Source organism: Paroedura picta, chromosome 1 (assembly GCF_049243985.1).
Source record: "Paroedura picta isolate Pp20150507F chromosome 1, Ppicta_v3.0, whole genome shotgun sequence".
Lineage (NCBI taxonomy): Eukaryota > Metazoa > Chordata > Lepidosauria > Squamata > Gekkonidae > Paroedura > Paroedura picta.
Genome location: NC_135369.1, coordinates 87,827,213 through 87,834,640, shown reverse-complemented (window position 1 = coordinate 87,834,640; position 7,428 = coordinate 87,827,213).

Sequence of the window (7,428 nt, the reverse complement as noted above, 5' to 3'; positions counted from 1 at the left end):
GAGCCCTCAGGGATTCGAGCTGAAGGGGGGATGACACGCCTTTAGACGCGATCAGCCCCCCAGCCGGCCATCTGCTCCCAACCAAATGGCGTTTTTGCACTCCCAGCTCCTGCGTGTCTCTAGACTCCTCTCTCTCTCTCACACACACACACCCTCTTCCAGCTCCAGTCCAGGAGGAGCATCTCCCCCCACCCCCGCCGCCGCCGCCGTCCGTATCCATGCACAGGCAGCTTGAGTTAAAGTATGCTGGACAGATTCCCGCCCCTCCCGCCCGCAACGCGCACGCCCCCCCCCCCCATGCACACACTCCTTGGCGGCGGTTGCGGATGAGGCAATAAATCCTTACCTGCCTCATTAAGGGCCACGGCGCAATCCCGTTTTAAATACTTTTTGATTCCTGCGCAAATGCACGGGACACGACGCCGGCCTCATTAGAGAACCGAGAAGAGACGGGCGGTAGACCAGGGGGATCCGTGGCTTCCCTGCCACTGGAGCCCGGGGGGGGGGGGAGGACGTCCCTCGGCAGGGTCTCCCGCCCCGCCCCGCCCCAAAGACGACGGCGGGACTGTGGGGCACCCGGCCCGCTCTGCAGTTGTGGCACACGGCTCGCCCAAAGGGTGAGGGTCCTGGCTGAAGGAGGCAGCTTGGCAGCTGCTGGGCTCCGCGGGGCTTGGGCAGGCTTGCCTTGCGGGCGAGGGCCAGGGAGGCCAGGCAGGAGGGGCGTGTAGGAAACCCAAACACGGCAGGAAGCCCAAGCTCCCCTCCGCCGCCCGCCCAGCGCCGACCCTTTGCCCTGGAACGCAGAGGTCCCCTTGCCCGACGAGGCTAGCAGGGAAACCGTTTCCCCTGGACCGGGCTCGTCCTTTCTCATAGCCCTCGCCGCATCTTGCGGAGGCGAATGCCATCAGGGCCAATGGACGGGATGCCATCCAATCGAGCACCAGCAAGAACCGAGTTCCGCCACACTGGTTCATGCCAAGTTGCATGGTGCGTCTACCCCCGGATCACTGGCCACTGAATGTGGGGCCTTGCTCCAGTGGAAAGAGCGGGTTTTTTTTTGGGGGGGGGGGGAACTATGTTTCCAAGCTCCTATGGCATCTCGAGCCGGCCCTTCGCCCATGCTATTCAACCCTTGGTGTACTTCAAGCTGAAACCACACGGGATCCTTACAGCATGCAGTTTAGCCTACCACACGGCGCCTTTGGCGCTGGAGTGTCACTGATCTCTGGTGATGCGGAAAGGGCCTGTGTTACTTTAAAGCCTGCCTGTTCCCTGCCAGAAAGTGGCTCCTTCCTTCCTTCTCTGGCTCAGAGAAAGTTCCTTTCTTCCATTCAGAGGAAACCCGCTGGCACTGGGGGGGGGGGGGGGGTTTGAATCCGCCACAGCGATGTGTTTCTGTGCCTTTCCCCAGGAGGCTTTTCTTATCCGTCACCTCCACCTACAAGCAAGAAAGCCGAGGCGCTGTCGAACTCAGTCCTTGATTGGCGATTGTCTGGTGCGGACCTTGATTATTTAGAGCTCGCCCTTCTCGCTGAGATTCGAGGAGGCTTATAAAACAGGTGGAGTGATTCAATCGAACAGCACTTGGGGCTAGGATCACACCACCGAATGCAGCAACAACAGCAGCAACTACTAAGGCAACCAAGGTCGCCCATCCATCTTTCTTGGGAGCATCATGTGACAGCTCAGTTTAATGGACCGCAACGGTCGCTGCCTCTTGACCGCCGGGTCCACCTTATAGTTGGAAATAACACAGGGCAGAAGCCGCAGTCTCTTGAAGCCAAGCTCTCCTTCAATAAGAACACAAGACGAGCCCTGCTGGATCAGACCAGTGGTCCCTCTGGTCCAGCAACCTGTCTCACACAGCAGGCCAACCCGTTCCTCTGGACAGCCAAGGCCTTCCCCTGGCTCTGGGATTCAGAGACTTAGTGCCTCTGAAGGTGGAGGTTCCCTCCAGGCACCATGGCAAGTAGCCACTGACAGATCTGTCTAATCACTTTTAAAAGCTGTTTCTTCCTACGACCACCAATACACCCTCGGGCAGCGAATCCCACTTTTTAATCCCTCTCCGTGTAAACGAAACAAGGTGAAGGCTGCGGATTGAACAGGTAGACCCAGATGCGGACCAGAGGAGGATGTGCACCGCCACCTATGGATTTAGTGGGCCAAGGAGTTCTTGGGAGTTAAGGGCATCCGTGAGCCCGTCAAGGAAAGGTGTTTAGGAGGATCATCAGCTGGTGGCCACGGATCGGCGGGCTAAAAAGGGGCAGGCAGCTGAGCGGCCTGTCGGTGGGGTGGGCGGGTCCTGCTGCCCGTGCATCCTCGGGGTGGCGGCCGGTGTCTGTCTGACAGTGCAGGAGGCGGGGCGGGCTCCCCAGCACTCGAGACAACACGAAGGGCAGGGCCATCCGGCAGCCTAGGAGGGGTGGCTAGGGCACCGGGAAAGGCGGCCATCTGCCCGGGGTCTTCTGCCCCGAGTTCCCACGATCCTTCAACCTGTTGCTCTCCCCACCCCCCGAGCCCCAAAAGGGGACTCGGCCGAAGGATGTGGCCCAGGCGGTCCGGCTCGGCTGCCTCGTCCCCTGGTCGGTGCGGAGCGCCGGAATGCCTGGAAGGAATGCCGGGAAGGACGCTGCGCGGCACAGAGCAGAGACTTTGCAAAAGGCGCGAGCCCAACTGCTCGGGGAAGGGAGGCTCCGCAGGGGACACACGCTCAGGAGGCCAGGCCAGGCCAGGCCAGGGCAGGGCAGGGCAGGGCGGCCGCCCTTCAGCCGCGCCCACGTCGGCCATGGAGAGACGAGGGAGCCCAGGACTGGCGCCCCGGTGTGTGTGGAGGGGGGGAGGCGGGCCCCGGGGAGCCGAGCGCCGCTCGGAGGCGGACCAGGTCGGCTCTCCCCCACCCCACCCCACCCCACCCCACCCCACCCCACCCCACCCCGCCTCCTGCCTTTTGCTTGGCCTGCGGAAGCCGGCAAGGAACGGGGGGGGGGGGCTTCCCCACGTACCCACCCGCGAAGGGGGCGGAAAGGGAGGCGAGGCGCGCCGGGCGGGCTGCGCGGCTTCCAGTCCAGCGCTGGCGTGGCGTGGCCGGAGAGGCGCCTGGGGCGCGTGTGACTGGAGTCCCGCGGGCAGTTGTGGGGAAGTAGCGGAGGCATGCGCGGATTAGAATAAGAATGGGCCGTCGCGTGGCTCAGCTGGCACCCAGAGGAGCCAGATGACAGATAAGCAGCGCCGAGGCCCCTTCCCCCTCCCCCCCCCCCCCGCCAATCGCCGATCATCTGCTCGGACCCTCGCCTCGCCTCTCATCTGCATCATAAAGCCGGGGGTGTTTACCTGGGAGCCTCGGAGCGGGGGCCGGCGGGGCACGCCAGCTGCTCTTCCCGGCCCCGGCCGCGGGCAAATCGGACCGTGGCCCCTGCCGGGTCCTGCGCGGCTTGGGAAACAGTCGGGGAGGGGGGGAAGCTTGGAGTTGGGGCGCCAGCGCGGGGGGGGGGGGGTGCTGGTCTCTCTCTTTCCCTGCCTGACTCCGCAGCTAGGCCGCCTCCCTGGGAAAGGGGCTGCCGGCGGGGACCTCTGCGGGGAGGGCGGGCGAGGGCAGGGGAGAATTCCACCTGCGGCCCGGCCACCCAGGACTGCTGCGCAACAGCGCCGCCCAGCAGGCTGTGGAAGAAAGCGACTTGCCCCACGGGCGCCTCTCCTTAGCAGCCAGCCGCTTCCGCTTGCTGGCTGCTGGCCACACTGGACATGGGAAGGGGCTGCGAGCCGGGAGGGGCCGCGGGACCTGCTGTTTCCGCTTCATTCTGGCCAGAGTTCTGGGCGGTACCCATTTTAGGTTGCAGACGGGGGCAAGAGCCAGTCTGGGGTAGTGGTGGGCCTCTAATCTGGAGAGCTGCGTTTGATTCCTCCCTCTTCCTCATATAGCTAGCTGGGTGATCTTGGGCTAGTCACAGTCCTGTTAGAGCTGTTCTCACAGAGCAGTTCTGTCACAGCTCTCTCAGCCTCACTTACTCATGTTTCTGTTGTGGGGAGAGGAAAGGAAGGCCACTCCACTTTGAGACTCCTTTGGGTAGTGAAAAGCAGGGCACAAAAACCAATTCTTCTTCTTCTGAATGTTGCCACAGGAGGAAAGGGGGCTCCCCTCACCCTGGTTGACACATCACTACTTTTAACATCTTGTAGTCTAAAGTAGTACACCCTTGGGGGATGACCCAGAACGGTATTAACTTTAGATTCAAATGAGTAGCTGTGTTGATCTGAAGTAGCACAATAAAATCAGAGTCCTGTAGCACCTTTAAGACCAACAAAGATTTATTCAAGGCCTAGACTTTGTAACTCTTGAGGCACCATTCTACCAGCTCAGTGTACTATTAGGGGGATGTACAGTTAGAACCTTACCAACTACAATACCAACAATCCCCCACTGGGAAAAGTTGCCGATCCTGACAGAATTATTTCTAAGCAGGCCTCCTGACCTAAGACCCGTGGCCACCAGGGTTTGATATTGGGGGCAGCCAGGGAAGGGACACAATAGCCAAGAGAAGGACCTCCAACAAACTGAATCATTCTGACTAATGCTTTTGTGTCCAGCATGCTGATAGCCATCTTCCTAGTTGGAGAAGAGTTCCTGATTTCATATAACCAGGAAGCTTGGCTGCCTTGAGCCATTCTATTCTACCAGGCAGGCCAGGGAAATGTGGCAGGGATGATAATAGAGGCATGCAGGAGCTTAAAATTCAACACGTACACACACACACACACAATCAGTAGATAGTGTGCCAGTAGTGCCAAGAGGAAACATCAGGGAAAGCCTCAGCCTCAATGTCCTGTTATTGGCCCTCCAACATAACTGGTTGGCACTGTGTGCCAAACTAGATGGACCACTGGTCTGATCTTTGGTTCTTACTTTGTGTGATCCAGCCCTAGTCCCCTTGGGTGGGGAAAGAGTATAAGCAGAAGCTGAAGCTCCATTTCCTCCTCCCAGCATTATAGAAACAGCCTAGAATCATAGAGTTGGAAGGAGTCATAAAGGCCATCTAGTCCAACCCCCTGCTCAAGGCATCAAGGATAGATATCTGAGGGGGAGCTCACTACCTCCTTAGGCTGTCAATTCCGCTGCTGAACTGCTCTGTGAATTTTTTTCACCCTGATATCTAGCCGATATTGTTCTTCATGTAGTTTCAACCCATTACCACGGGTCCTATCTTCTGCTGCCAACAGGAACCATTCCTGCCCTCCTCTAAGTGATAACCATTCACATAGTTAAAAACAGCAATTATGCCCCCTTTCAACCTCCTCCAGGCTGAGCAATCCAAGTAAGATGCAAGAGATAAATTATGGTGATCATAGAATCATAGAGCTGGGAGGGACCATACAGGCCATCAAGTCTAGCCCCCTGCTCAATGCAGAATCAGCCTAAAGCATCCAAGATAAGTATCTGTCCAGCAGCTGCTTAAAGACTGCAAGTGAGGTGGAGCTTGCCACCTCCTTAGGCAGCCCATTCTGCTGCTATAAAGGAGGATCAGATCATCTACATGAGAGAGAACTACTGATTCTAGATCTGAAATCTTTCCACATATGAGAACCAAGCAACCACATTTCTCCTGATGCCACAGCTTCCCCACCAGCTGCTGTTAGTCCGAGAAAGGGGGTAAATGCGAATAACCTCTCCTTATCCCATATCCTCCAAAATCAGAACCAGAGCCAAGGGTCATGGGAGCCAGACTCTGCTCCATTCTGTATCTTACTCTGAGGATTGGAGTCTTTTTCTCAGTTCAGGAAGCCAGATGGGATGGGGCAGACAGGCACGACAACCAGAAGAAGCCTCACTTAGGTCTCATCATGCCCCCATGCCTACAGAATGAGAGTGCTTCCTTCTGTCTGCCTGAACCTATGGAGAGACAGTCCCGTGGGTGAGGAGTACAAACTGTGATGTCCATTCTGTAATTGTTGGATAATGCATTTTCAATGCACTTTAGAAGTAGATTCTCCTGCACAAGAAAATCCAGCTACAAAAGCACATTGAAAGTGCATTATCCAACATGTGCAGAATTGATCTGAGCATGTCATCTGCATTGACTGAAATTACATCTAGAGATACTGAAACCAACTATTGACTTCCTAATAAAATCCTTTAGATCCAACATTAATTTAAAGGATGCCACTGTAAATCCTACGTTTTTTGCATGCTTATGGAGTTTGGAACCCTCATCTTAACACAGCCCGCGGCGCCATGGGCGCCGTGGACTAAATAAAACAGTAAGGCCTTGGGAGGTAGGATGTGTCCGGGATGAGAAAGGGTGCTGATTGGCCCCTTCCTCTGGACAGACTATCGGAGGGACCAATTGGCAGGCACAAAGTGCCTGCCGATTGGTCCCTCTGATTCCCTGCCCGAGCAACTGCGAGCCGCGCACAGCGTGGCTCGCAGTTGCTCCTTTGCCGGCGGCCTGACACGTCGGGAGGCGCAAAGCGCCTCCCGCCGCACAAGGCCGCCAGCAAGGGAGTCCACGGCAGCCGCGCGCAGAGGCAAGGCAGAGGCTTCGCTGGCCTCTGGCGTCGGCAAGACGCTGGATGCTGCATGCGGCTGGATGCCACGAGAAAATGCCGCCGAGGAAATGGCTGGCCCCACCAGGAGCCCACTTGGCCGCCGCCTCTGCAGGCCGCCCTGGGCTTCTGCCAACCCCAGGACCACGCCCGCGCCGTTAAAGGACAGGAGCAGCGCGAAGCCGGTGAGTGGCCCTGGTCTTCTGTCTCGCCTTGGGAGGGGGGAGCGCAGGGCCGCATATGGGGGGGGACTCTGGGAGAGGGGGTGGGTGGGTAGAAGCGTGTCCCTTACCCTTCCCCCTTCTCCCCTTTCAGAGCCCATTTTTATAAATGGGCTTTGAAACTAGTTTACTCAGAAGTCCTTCAGTGCCTGTTCACAGAAGTGCCATGGAGATGCTTTTTGTGCATTCTTGACATTCACATATACTAGAATGCATACCTTTTCCAACAAAGTCTGCAAGACCACAATTTAATACTCTGTTTGGGTTGCTGTCTTGCATTCACACACACATACAAACAGCACTAGAGATATTTGAAGGCAATTTTAATGGCACGTGGAAGAATGCCTTTAGGGTGATGAACCCAAAAGACAGTCATTTTTCATATTGAATTCCAAAGCTTCTTTGATCTCATCTCAAATTATTTGCATGCATGTTTTAATATTATTAAAGTAGTACGGTATAGAAAACACTGAATATACAATATAGTTATGTTTTAGATGAAGCAGAAATTCAAAATACTTTGGTTTATGATTTAAGGACTTATGATTTAAGGACTGAGGTATAGAATGATTTTGAAAAATTCCTTCCAAAGGAAATGGTCTAATTTTTCTTTTAGCTGTATACTGTCGCCTTGCCTATTTAACTTGTATGCGGATCACATCATGAG